Source organism: Felis catus, chromosome A1, assembly GCF_018350175.1.
Source record: "Felis catus isolate Fca126 chromosome A1, F.catus_Fca126_mat1.0, whole genome shotgun sequence".
In the NCBI taxonomy this organism is placed as follows: domain Eukaryota; kingdom Metazoa; phylum Chordata; class Mammalia; order Carnivora; family Felidae; genus Felis; species Felis catus.
Window position 1 is genome coordinate 110,488,317 of NC_058368.1, and position 13,418 is coordinate 110,501,734.

General features: G+C 49.4%; 1 protein-coding gene across 2 annotated transcripts in view; it reads right to left on the reverse strand.

The window, feature by feature from the left end:
* FSTL4 (follistatin like 4) overlaps window positions 1–13,418 on the reverse strand; it is a 725,054-nt gene that overhangs the window by 581,492 nt on the left and 130,144 nt on the right. For both annotated transcript variants that reach the window (XM_019831942.3, XM_045058882.1), the window contains one exon: window positions 10,150–10,239. The gene's annotated coding sequence lies outside the window, so the exon portion shown is untranslated. Of the gene's footprint in view, window positions 1–10,149; window positions 10,240–13,418 lie in introns of those variants that run through there.

A 13,418-nucleotide genomic window follows, 5' to 3' on the forward strand; every position in this document is an offset into this window, starting at 1 on the left:
AGCTGTCAGCACAAAGCCTGACGCAGGGCTCAAACCTGTGAACAGTGAGATCACGATCTGAGCAAAAGTCGGACGCTCAACGAACTGAACCACTCATGCGCCCGAGATCACTGTGACTTTAGCATCTCCCATTATGCAAGGCACGCAGGAGGTCTGGAAGCTTGGTGGGTTCAAGGCGCTGGTCCTTGGCAAGTTTCTCTCCCACTGGCCGACTCTCGAGTCCAGGCTTGCCATGGCCCCTGACAGTGATAAACTCCCCTCATGAGCCTAGCCACGAGCCCTGCTCACAGCCAAAGCTTCTCCAAGTCCAGCCTCTGAGCAGAGGCCAAATAAAGATGGATATTCTCTCTCCCACCGTAAACACAGCCCTCTGTCAATCTCTTGGCACATGAACCGCATCCACTGTTCTAGCACAGAATTCCACAGATGCTTATAAACACTTCCATTACTTCTGAAGTTTTATTTATGGTTTTTGTTAAACCTTTACTCTGAAATTTGCCATTTTAAACACTCCCTGACTGAGTAAGATTTATACAGTTCTTCACACAGAAGCTACCTGTAATGGACAGAGCCAAAATCAATTTATAGGGCCTCAAGAGCAGTTGACAACTCATTTTTTTTAAGAAAGGGTTTTCTCAGGAAAAGGAGAGAAAACATTAAGATCCCAGAAATATCCACTTCCCAAGATGCTGACCACACTGAGTGCACCTACCTCTCTGCACCTTCTTTAAAAGTAGCTCAATCAAACAGCATGAGACCAGAGTACCCTTCAGACCAGGGATGGAAGCAACCACCCCAGCCTTCCCAGAAGGGGTTCCTGCCCCTCAGTGACCTTGGAATGCTCAGGGACGCACAAGCCATAACTGAACACGCAGATTCAGTGGAAGCCAAGAGCGAGAATGTGGCAAGCGTAGTGGGGAGTCAGCCATCTTGCAAATTTATTCAATGTTCTAAATTCCCATCCTAAAGCATTAGGAAATTTCCCAGTTGCAGGATATAAGGAACCAACACACCATTTGTTGGCACTGGGGTGACTTTATAGGGAATTGGGCCCTGGATTGTGGTTACCCTGTGGTTATTAGCCAAAATGCCTACTCAACCAATCTAGTCTATTGGGAAAAGAAATCAAAACTGACCTCCTATACTACAGGAGTTCCAGAAAAGTAAAGTATGTTTGCCTTGTGGTGGGAACTTCTTGATAGCTTTCTTCTCCCATCTATAGTAAAATCTGTTAAAGCTTTTCTTACTCCTAAAATAGTTTCCCCAAACAGTATGTCACTTTGACTTTTTTTTTAACCCAATATTCTGGAAGGTAAAAGGAAGCAGATGTGGTACCTCTAGGGTTCTGGCTCAGGGACACACCTTCCCCCCTACACACACACAATATTGCTGCAGGGCGAGGTTTTGGATCCCCTGATGTTTCCACCCTTCTGCTTAGACTATGTGCCCGGAAACTTGGGCTGATCTTTCTTTAATCCTGAACTCCTGGGCCACTGAAGAGTAACATGGCTTCTCTGGACACAGAGATGGAATCCATAAGCAGGGTCTTTTATAGCCTTTAAGAGAAGAAAATGAAATTATTTCATCTTTGGACTTTTCAATTCTAGTGGAACGACTTTTTTCTTTTCTCAACAGTGAAAATGTTATAAAAGTATCTTTTTTGTTTTTTGTTTGCATCTCTCCCCCACATGCTGGTGTTTTCAAATGGAAAAAAAAAAACTACACCAATTTTTATACAAAAAAAATGCTTAAAAGATTTTTAAAAAATTAAATAAAATCCCCATCTGAAAGGAGCTTCACCCATATTTTTTCAGGCCTTGTCAAATAAATTAGGCAATCTCTTCCTTTGAAGATCAGTGGTGTAGAGATGACTTTGAACTCTTAATATCAGGCATTAGCAAGATAATGTTAGGTTTTATTAAGAATGAAAAGAATTTACCAATTTTCTTCCAACAATTCTCTCTAGACTCCACAAGGAAGCTAATCAGCAGATAATTGTTCAATAAGTCTTCCGGCCCATTCAAATCCACTGAATTGTTTAGTGGGGGTGGGAGGAAGAAGTCCTTTAAGAAACCAGTTACCACACTGCTAGGCCCTGCAGCCTGGCAAGAAGCACACAGCTCTGGAAAAAGCCAGACTACCAAAGGGTCTGTGTGTATTTGCCTGTTCAGGTCATAACACAGCACCACGGACTGGGAGGCAGCAGACACTTCTCACGGTTCTGGAGGCTGGGAAGCCCAAGATCAAGCTTCTAGCCAACTGAGTCTCTGGTGAGAGGTCTCCTCCAGGCTTACAGATGGCCTCCTCCTCATGAGGTCCTTTTCTCAGTGTGTGAACACAGAGAAAGAGCACGTACCTGAGCTTTCTGCCGTCGCTTTGTGTAAGGACACTAACCATATCAGACAGGGACCCATCCTAATTACCTCATCTAACCTTAGTTATTTTCTTGGTTTGCCATAGTGGACGTTAGGGCTTCAACATATGAATTTCAGGGGGACACAAACATTCAGTTCATAATACTGGGTTTGCCACAACTTGGCTCTCCCCTCCAGGAAATCCATCCTCCAGGCCCCTTTTTAAACTCCCACCATGTGGTCTAAACCTTCTCTATACTCATTTCCTGGTCTCCACCTCTCCACCTCCTCTCCCCAGTACATTGTTCAGGAGCCCCCCAGGTTCCAGATGCATCTTCCTAGCTAGCCCACAGCTTTGAGTCCCTTCTCTGTTCAAAAACCACAGCGGGGGAAAAAAAATACCTCAGTAGATTGCCCACCAAGCACAGAATTAGGTCTATAATTTAGAGGGCCAATAAGTACAATGATTAAAAAAATAACTTGGAATCAGACAGATCTACATGTAAATTCTAGCTCTGACTTTTTTAAAAAAAAATTTAATGTTTATTTTTGAGAGAAAGACAGAGTGTGGGTGGGAGAAAGGGAGAGAGAGAGAGGGAGACACAGAATCTGAAGTGGGATCCAGGCTCTGAGCTGTCAGCACAGAGCCCGATGTAGGGCTCAAACTCACAGACCGTGAGATCATGACCTGAGCCAAAGTCAGACACTCAACTGACTGAGCCACCCAGGTACCCGTAGCTCTGACCTTTAGGAGCTGTGTGATCTTGAGTCATTTACTTAACCCTTCTGATCCTCAGGTTCCTCTTCACTAAATGGGAAAAATAATAGCTGCTATTTCATCAGGTTGTGGTGGAGACAAAGACAGGGATGCTGGGAAGTGCTTAACAGAATGTGTGGCTCTTAAAACTAAATAACATGGTAGCCTCTCTCTACAATCCCATCTCATTCCATGGTCTCATCCCATCTCATGGCTTTAACACCATCTAAAAGCCAACAGCCTCTAAGTTCATGTTTCTAGCCCCACCCTCTTTCCAGAAAGCCAGCTACCCCACACACACATATCTCCATGCAGATACAAGACAGGCATCTCCAGCCCATCAAATCAGCTCTGATCCAACTCCAGTGTGCTCCACCCAAAGCCTGGCCAGGCCCAGCTGCTGAGGCTGAAGCCCGGGCAGATCTTAGACTCCCCCATCTCACACACTCACATTCAGTCTGTTAAGAAATCTATGTCCCAAATGGAACCACTTCTCACCACTTCCACGGCACCACTGTAGCCCAGGCCGCCATCACCTCTCACCTAGAGGCCACAGCAGCCTCCCAGCTAGCCTCTCTGCCTCCAGCCTTGCCTCCCAAAAGGTCAGGTTTTCACACATCACACAAAATAATGCCTTTAAAACAGAAGCTACAGTGGTGCCCGGTGGCTCAGCTGGTTGAGTGTCCAACTTTGGCTCAGGTCATGATTTCAGGGTGTGAGTTCAAGCCCCACATCAGGCTGTGTGCTGAGAGCTCAGAGCCTGGAGCCTGCTTCGGATTCTGTGTCTCCCTCTCTCTCTCTCTGCTCTTCCCTGGATCTCTCTCTCTCTCTCTCTCTCTCTCTCTCTCAAAAATAAACATTAAAAAAAAAAACAGAAGGTACATCATCTCTCTCTTCCAGTCAAAATCCCCCAGAGGCTCCCCACATCACTGAGGGTGAAGTCCAAACCCTATGCTGACCTTCAAGGCCCCCAGGGGCTCTCTGGCCTTCCCTGCTACCACTGCCTCCTTGTTCACCCTGCTACAGCCACACTGGCCTCTGCTGCTCCTTGAGTACACCAGGCACACTCCTGTATCAGACTCTCACAAAATTGCTATTCCCTCTGCCTGAAAGGCTCTTCCCCCAAATATGCATCTAGATCATTCCTTGCATCCTTCTTCAACTGCTAAAATGTCACCCTGTCAAAGAGGCCTACCCTGCTATCCTGGTCAAAACTGCAGTCTCTGCCCAAACATACATGTATACCCCTGATGCTCCCATCCCCCTACCTGGTGCTACTCATTCTTTTCCCCTTATACTTACTTAGTTCTTCCTAACATGCTGCGTATATTATTTATGTGTTATGTTTACTTGTGTGCTATATTCTCCTGCTAGAATATAAACTCACAAGAGAGTGATATTTACCTGTTTATAGCTGCATACCCAGCCCCTAGCAAAGTGTTCAGCACATAGTAGTCATTCAGTAAATATGTGTCAGATAAGTGAAGGCTCATCCATTGATTCACATACCTCTTCAACAAATACCCTCTTGAGCATCTGCAAATGCTCAGGATGTCACTTCTTCCAGCCACTTTCCCAGGACCCCTCTCCACAAAACCTCTTAACAAATAGCCCTTGTCTCTCTATGTACACACCTGTTTTGGGCAGACCATTCCCTGAAGACTTGACCATCCCCTCTCCTCCTGTGGAAATGAAGTGTGTCCTCTAAAGGCCAGCCCACCTGCCGGGCTCCCGTGGAGACTATGCGTCCTACATAGGAGTGCCTACCCTTGACTTTCCCCATACCTTTCTTCCACCCATTTTCCCATCCTCCTGAGTACCGTCACAGGTGTGGTCTGTCCCATATTCCTGCTAATCTGTGAGATCTTCAGGGTTCAGAGCCATGTTTGTTCCCCTCAGTCTTGCCCACTGTGCCAGGCACACCTCAGCTGTTCCAGAAAAAATTTAAGAGTGAACTAGTATCCATCTGCATCAGACTGTAAATTAAAAAGTCAAAAGTAAACCCTAGTTTTGGAGAGTCAGCTAATTTGGCCCCTTGAGACAAGAGTGACATGAAATGATATAATTACCTTCCTCCTGCCTGGCTCACAGCCCCGTCAACGGCCCCAGAAGGAATATGCTGCCCGTCCTCGAGATGCAACTCTATGATGCAGCCAAGTGCAGCCTCTCACCTGAGGCAGCTGTTGTGCGGCCCTCCCCTCCCTCAGTCCCCACCCTGCCCCCCCCAAAGACTGCTCCTCCAAAGTCCTGGAAAGAAGCCCAAACAGGACTCTGTGCGCTTAGGAAAATAAAAATGATACACACGGCACAAACATGAGGGTATACATGGTCCCACACACCAGTCTGACTAGATTTTATCCTTGAAGTAATGACTTAGGTTGTTCAGTTTTTTGCTCCAGGAAGGAATGGGGCAACCTCATGCCTGTGATCAAACATATCCACCAGCCCTGCTCATTCTGTGGGAAACCAACTGACACACCACTCATGACACCCCAGAGCTCATGAGTCTCCAAAGCTCCTCATCCCTGCATGTCTGTGTCCATGTGGGAATCCACATACAACAAAATCTGTGTTTCCAACACTCCGTCTGACTCTTGTCCCACCTCACCCCCACCCAGCAACAGACTGACAGCACCAAGGAGAGGAAAGGAAGGCGAGGCCTATGCTTTAACCACATTTCCACTCCTTTTGCTCATCTTCCCAGAGGAGAATACAGTGGAAGTCATGGAAAGTCGAAGGAGCAGGATTATGTTAAATTAGATGTCCCTCCCCAAGTCAGCAGTGATCCCATGGCCCAAAGCAGCAATCCAAGTTTTATTTGCTCATAAACATTAATGGGACCAAATCTCAGGGAAAGGAACAAGAGAAGGCAAATGCCAGAGAGCAAGCAGCACACCATAAAACATGGGCGCAGGGCAGGATGGGGAAGGTCAGGGCTCGGGGGAAAGGGACCCCAAATTCTCCTGCCACAGAGAGACTGCCTTTGCCCACCTAGGGGAATGGATCCAGGTAGCTATTCTAATGCCTGAGAATTCTATCAACACTTTTCTTGAGGAGGAAGAAAACACTTAAAGTAAGAAATGTGTTCTTAGTGGCCCAATCTCTGCCAAAAAGCAGGGACAACAGAGCACACCCCCCACCTTGACCAGTGTCTTCTTCATCCGAGACCACCTGACACCTGGGCAGGGACCCCCACCTAGACATCTGTCCTACTGCAAAACTGAAAGACCCTAATCCCAGCACTGTTTTATCAGTAACAGCCCACATGATTTTAGGAAAACTCATCCAACCTCGGGCTCCGTTCTGTCATTGCTAACACAGAGCACATCTCCTCTGACTACCTGGTGGTCATGTGATTGATGAGCGTGTGCTATAATCCAAGCCAGGCCCTGTGCTAAACATGTCATATGCATGCACTCATTTGATCCTTTCAATAGCCCTGTGAGACAGATATTACGAGCCCATTTTACAGACTGAGAACCTGGAACTCAGACAGCCTAAGCTCCTGGATCAAGGTCTCGCAGCTGGAACAGGCAGAGCCAGAACTAGAACCTAGATCTGTGCCAAGAGTCTGTGCTTTTTAAGCCATACATGATGGGACCTGATCCCATGCTAGGTCAAGCTTAGGCCCAGTGCACAGCAGTTGCTTAAGCAAAGCCTGTTCAATTGAATTGGGACTACCTTCCTCAGACTCACATCTCCCTGCAGTAGCCCTTTGGAGGCCTCTTTGCTAGAGTGAGTTAGAAGCAGCCCCAGGTCTGTTCTTCTTCCTCTGACAGGGAGGGCAGCCATGGGAGAGTGGAAGCTATTTCTGATCACTCCAGCTCTGCATTCAGATTTTAACTGAGAGAGGGGAAGAGCATATTTTCTTTCCCAATTTCTTCTCTCATTTGAATATTGGATTTCCACATGTGGATTTGTAGAAGCCTGGTTCCCCAGAGGAATTCCTAGAGAAGCCATCTGCCTGTGTGCTTCTGAGACTCCTTGGCAAAGGGAAATGTAGGATGTTAATCAATCATCCGAGGGGGAGCTGCTCACCCCTTCCCTGGGAGATGGGCATGCACGTGCCCTTGAACATGGAGAGGCTGCATCACCAGAGAGGCACAGATTCAGGCTCTGCAGACGCTCTGGCCATTCCAGGGTCACCTCTGACTTGGGTCAGGTCAGGTCTGCCCAGGCCAGGAGCCAGGGCAGTGGAGAAGCAGGACAGAGGGCCAAGCAAAGTCTTGAAGAGGCTGGCACTTTGTACTACAAATGCTATGTCCTGCCAGGAGCAGACCCCATCCCTGACACAGTCAGGGTTGCAGACATAACACTGTGAGGACACCCAAAATAAGTCAAGTCATAGAGCTATCCCCAGAAGGTCAGCACACAAATGTGGCACCACAATGACCCTTACATGTAGCTGCCCCATCCCTGTGGGCAGGAAAGCCAGGTCTGTGTGAGCCACTGCAGGTGACAACTGGGTGAGCCTTCTAGGTACAGCCCTCCCTTCCAGGATAGCCCTTGGATTCAATTCATCTCATTGGGAATAGAGGCAGCATTGGTAACAAACCAATGTAAACAGACAAACCAGCTTCCAAATGGAATGCTGGAGCCCCAGAGAGCATCTGGACTAACATGTGGTCTTATCAGTGGAGAAACCCAATCTCTGAGAGAGACAACTACTTCTCAGGGACACACTATAAGCCTCCCAGGCCAGGACTCCATCCCAGCACTCAGGAGAACCATGTCCACTCAGGCTCCAGGTCAGTGGCACCCATGTTGCATGGCCATCAGGGGGAAGATGGGAGAAGACGGCCACCCCTGAACCATTCCTGACCCCTCTGGTGGAAGCCCCAACCTCTGAAGTGGTTCCTTCTTCCTCTATGTCCCTCTGCTCCTCTCTCCAAGCTTCAGGGATTTCTGTCACATGTTCAGGCTGCCCCTGCTGCCTTGACTAAAAGGTTTTCAAAATGAGAAGAATTTCCTTAAATATTTCATTGCTATATGCAAAACAAGGCAGTCAGAACAGCCTGGGACCTGGGCTGCTGCAGTAGGGAGAAGAGATTGGACAGATGGAGTGTTTCTGCTCACGTCCTGTTCTCTGCGGAGCTTTCTGGGCTGAGGTGAGCTTCATCTGGCCATGAAGGTGAACATACACACTGGCCATTGGGCCAGCTGCTCTGGCTGAACCAGGAAGCAACTGGCCTGCAAGCTGCAGCTGAGTTGTGCTGCCTGAACAGATGCGTCTGTGCCCTGGCTCTCGCAGGACCGTCACAAGCTCAGGGGAAGCCACTGCAGGCCCGATGATAAATGCCCTACCTAACTTCCACCATGGGAGAGGAAATTCAGAGCTTGGGAGTTCAAAGTGTAGTTAGCAGGAGAGGAGGGAGTAATCAAGCCCTCCAAGATGCATATGTTGGGGGAGGAGACTGGCATAGGGTTTTCATAGGCTTTCTGTAACAAAAGGGATCTGTGGTCAAATATGTTTGGGAAACACTAGGTTGAAGAAAGTTTAACAGGGGCACATGGGTGGCTCAGTTGCATAAGCACCTGACTCTTGATTTTGGTTCAGGCCACAATCTCATGGGATTGTGACTTCAAGCCCTGCATCAGGCTCTGTGCTGACAGTGCAGAGCCTGCTTGAGATTCTCTCTCCCTCTCTCTCTGCCCCTCCCCCACTTGTGCATGCTCTCTTTCTCTCTCTCAAAATCAATAAATAAACATTTTTTTAAAAAGTGGGGGCGCACCCGGTGGCTCAGTCGGTTGAGTGTCCGACTTCGGCTCAGGTCATGATCTTGCAGTCTGTGAACTCAAGCCCCGTGTTGGGCTCTGTGTTGACAGCTCAGAGCCTGGAGTCTGCTTTGGATTCTGTGTCTCCCTCTCTCTCTGCCCCTCCCCTGCTCATGCTCTCTCTCTCTCTGTCTGTCAAAAATAAATAAACATTAAATTTTTAAAAAGAAAGAAAGGTTAACAGACTTCTTTTACAGAAGGACTTCCCAGATCCCGTGATACACTGATGGTCACTAAGAATGTCCAAGACGGGAGCAGAGAATATGTCATTTCCCAGTATCATTCAGAGGGCCACAGGTAGCTTTGAAAGAGCATCTCCCAAGACTTATACCCAACAGGACACTCTGAATGGAGTGAAATGGTATCTAGAGGAAGTTCAGGAGAGAGATACAAACATTCACAGGAGCCAAGTCTCTGTGAGGTCTTGGGAAATAGGCCCCCTTTTCTATGAGGCTTAAATTCCCTACCCAGAATGACCACCAGTGAGTAAGGAAAATGCAGTACCCAAGCTAGTATTCACATGGACAGGTGGTTTGGGAATGTAGGTATGTCATGGCGGGAGGGGAGTCTCCTGGAGTACTCTGGGAATCACAGCAGCTCCCAAGCACTTAAGACGCTGACACCCCCTGAGACCCTCCAGACCCTGCCCCACGCATCCCCTTTTCTCCCTGCTCTCCTCCACCCCTGCTTACCAGTGATTCTCCACCCCAACCACTTTCCAAATTGTCCCTGACACAGCTGTATCTCAGATAAGCACAAAAGTGTGTTTTTTAACCACAGAGAAACAAATCCGTGCTATCAGATTAACAAACAAAACCAAGAAGCTTCAAAATGAACAGTGCCCATCCCTAACTCTACTGAAGACCAGACCGTGTTGAGTCCAGGACTTCTCATCCTCCTCATGACCCCTCTTCCTCTTAGTCCTTCTTAGGGGTCACTCTCAACCATGTCTGTCCCCAGGGTGGCAGCAGCTCATGTCCATCTCCCCTGGCTATATCTGAGCTCCTTCTCTCTGATCCAGAGGTCCACCTCAGGGCGGCATTTCCTCCCCCAGATATATCCTCAGGTCAAACAGTCCACAAACACCCAGCAAAGCTCTGGAACCCAGCATACAGAAGCCCAGACACTCCACACTTTTCCCTATCCCTCGCTCCTCACCTAAGGACCACAAGGCCCAAAAGCACTTCCTTCATGTGGAGACCCCACAACACCTATAGCCAAATCAACACAGCCCCCCATCTAACCTAACCAGGCCCCACTCACCCTCAGATGCAGGCTTGCTCCCACACAGCTGCTCGGCCTGGTTTCTCCCTGTGGGCTGCTGTGCCCCTTCACAGGCTTCCCCTCAACAGGCTGAAAAGGAGTAAAAATAACATTTTGATTCATGCGCTTTGAGAATCCAAAAAAGTGTTTTCTAGAGGTTCAGAATGTCATCATCTTTGAAATTCAGCTAACCCAGCTGCCTCATTTCCCAGGGGAGCTGGGAGAGAGAGCTGAGGGAAGCCAGTTCTGAGAGGACGTGTCTGCCCAGGAAAGTGTCTAAAAATACCAGATTTCATTATTGTGAACACATGAACCCTTCTCGTGTATGTGGTTCCTAGACATGGCTTTAGGTCAGCTCAACAATGAGACCTTGAGAGAGAGAAAACTTACAAACCTGCATTTACAAGAGGACCACAAACAAAAACTATAAACACAGGGGCACATATCAGGTCTCCCCTCCATTCCTGGTCAACCACCCTCACTAAAGCCTGTGATGGCTGTACCCAGTCCTACCAGGGAAGGTCCCGAGATGACTGAGATCCCAGGAAGCCTCTTGTCCCTCCAAATCAATGGGCTCCTACAGCCCCATGCTCTGCAAAAGTGGCACCCTCCACACAGACCACGTAACTGTCTGGTTCCTGTCTGTCTCCCCACTCAAGGGCATGGACCTTAGCCATTGTATCCTCAGCCTAGAGGCCTAGAGTGGGTGGTTGGACAGATGGACAGGCAGAAAGGAGAGGGAGAAAGGAAGAAAGGGAGAAAGGGAGGAAGAGGATGTAGGCGGCTGTGGCCTCACCTGACCCACTGGTCCCCCTTCCCCTCAGAACGGAGCTAGGACTAAATGACCACAAGTCTTGTGACACTGTGACTTACACAGACCCCTGTGGGTACCAGCCTCACAATTCCAATACCTAGGAGCCAACACTGGGTCCTTTGGCGTCTTCACAAAGTCTGGGTTTGAGCTGTCTCTGAGGATCTCTCTAGTCCGAAACTCTAGAAATTGGCTGCAGTATCCAATGCCACTCAAGCTATCTTCAGCAGAGAAGAACTCATGAGGTCTCTAAAACACTCCACTGTGCTCCATGGCGGGGGCTCAAGGAGATTCCAGGCCTGAAAGCCAGTGTCCATAGGCACCGCTTCTCTGTACCTCTCTCGAGCTCCTAGCAGGGGAGCAGCTCTGTCTTCCCAGAAGCCTGCCCAGGTGGCTACAATGCCACCCTGAGCACAAGGCTCTGAGGCAGGTCCTGGGATCCCACTGGGACCCGGAGACACCTGGTGCCATGGCTGGGGAGGCCCTAATTCTCCCTTCCTGCCTGGTCCCCAGCTGGAGGTAGTTGTGTGCTTATAGGCAAACTCTGAATGATCTCTCAATCCCATGGGGTTCTGCTGGGCAGTCCTCTCCTGGCCAGCTTGTCTAGCTTTCCTGATGTTGACAACCATAGAAAAGCCAAGCACGTGCACGAACGCACATACACACACACACACACACACACACACACAAACACATCCTGCCTGTGTTTGCTGGTGCAGCCCCATGTGGGAGTAACAAGGCCCCGGACAGAGACAGGATGCATGCCAAGTACCAGCAACCTCACAGCATCTTGACCCCTTGGCAAGGAGAAAAGCATCCAGTGAGGTTCTGTGGAGTTCACCCACACCTATATGGCCTTCTCTCTCAGCACATACCACAGCCTGCTAGTGGAAAACCAGAGGTACGCACTGGAGAGCAGCAGTAGGGTGACTGACATGTGGCAGGCATACAGAGGTCATGGGCCCCCAGATGTCAGCGAAGGCTATTAGGAGCCAGGAAGATTGGGGAAAAGGAGTCCGCAAAATGGGTTAACTTTGGAAAGGATGGTGTTGAGAAGTGGTCATTCCAAACGGGGGAACAGTGGCAGCAAGGGTGGGGCAGGAGTATGCACAGGGAGTGCAGAAAGCTGGAGGAGCCACCCTGTGGGCATGGCACCCTGGTGTGAGCGACTTGGGGCCTCCCGCTTCCTCCTCCCACTGCCCATTGCACCTGCACGCTCCACAGCGGGCATTTCCTCCTCCCTCCCCCCACCACACACACAAAATATTTCCCTTTCTCAAAATGACTACTTTGCAGCACTTTCTTGAGGGGCTTTTAGTGGCTTTTGAAATATAAGCCTGGAGCTGCAAACGCCACCTCGCCAATTTGCCAGAACACTCCACCTCCCCAGAAATTTCTTCGAAAATGACTTCTTCCACCACAAACAGAGCAATGGGCCTTTTAATCCACAATTATAACAAGTTTTAAAAGTCACTTTTAAAAGGCTGTCACGATGAGCCTACTCAGCTATTTTCTCTCTTCCCGAGGGACTACCTGGTGGTGGCAGGAAGTAGGCGCCGGAGGGAGGTGGGTGGGTGGGAGCAGCCTTCATCCATCACCCAGCGACAGGCCCCTGGTGCCTGGGGGGGGGGGGGTCCTCAGAGTGCACATCTGCAGCCTGGGCAGCGCTGGCATGATTTATCACAGGCAGGTTGTCGCCTTCGCCCAGTCGGGTTTACCCGTTTGCTGACTGCTTCTCCTCTCGCTGACCTCCAAACGCTTCACCTCCTGGGGACGCGGTCCTGGTCTCCCCCAACTCCACACACAGGTGCCGATGGCTTCCCTCACCATCTCTGGGCCAAGAGCTCCCACGCTTGTGTCTCTAGGCCCAGATCCATATACGCAGCTGCTCCCCTGGCATCTCTTCAAACACGAAATGTCCAAGATACAACACGTGCACCTGTGGGTATTTCCTCCAGAGAAGCTTCCTCCCAGCCTTATGCACCTCAGCGAATGGCACCGCCATTACCGGGCTGCAGCCTTGTAATCACCCTTGTTCTCTTTCTCCTTACCACCACACCCCTCCAACTCCATCCATGAGGCCGGCAGCTTTACCTCCAAACCACATCCTGCCTACTCACCCAGCCCCTTCCAGGCAGCAGCTCCTATTTCCCTACACAGACCCCTGGCATCAAACACACTCTCCCCATCCCCACCCCTTTCCCCTCATCAAAATCCAAAACTCAGCCACCCTTCAGCTCTCAGCTCAACGTCTCCTTCTCAAAGAAGCCTCCCTGCCCCATGAGCAAGTCAGTCCTGAATGGTCTGAACACCCCATGCTGCCCCTTTGGAGCACATATCCAAGAGCCACTGAGTAATGCACTCACCAATGGGGTGATGGTGTTGTTTTCATTGACTATCTGACCTCTCTGCTGGTCTTTGAGGCCAGGACTGGTTTGTTTGCTTTGAGGCTGATCCA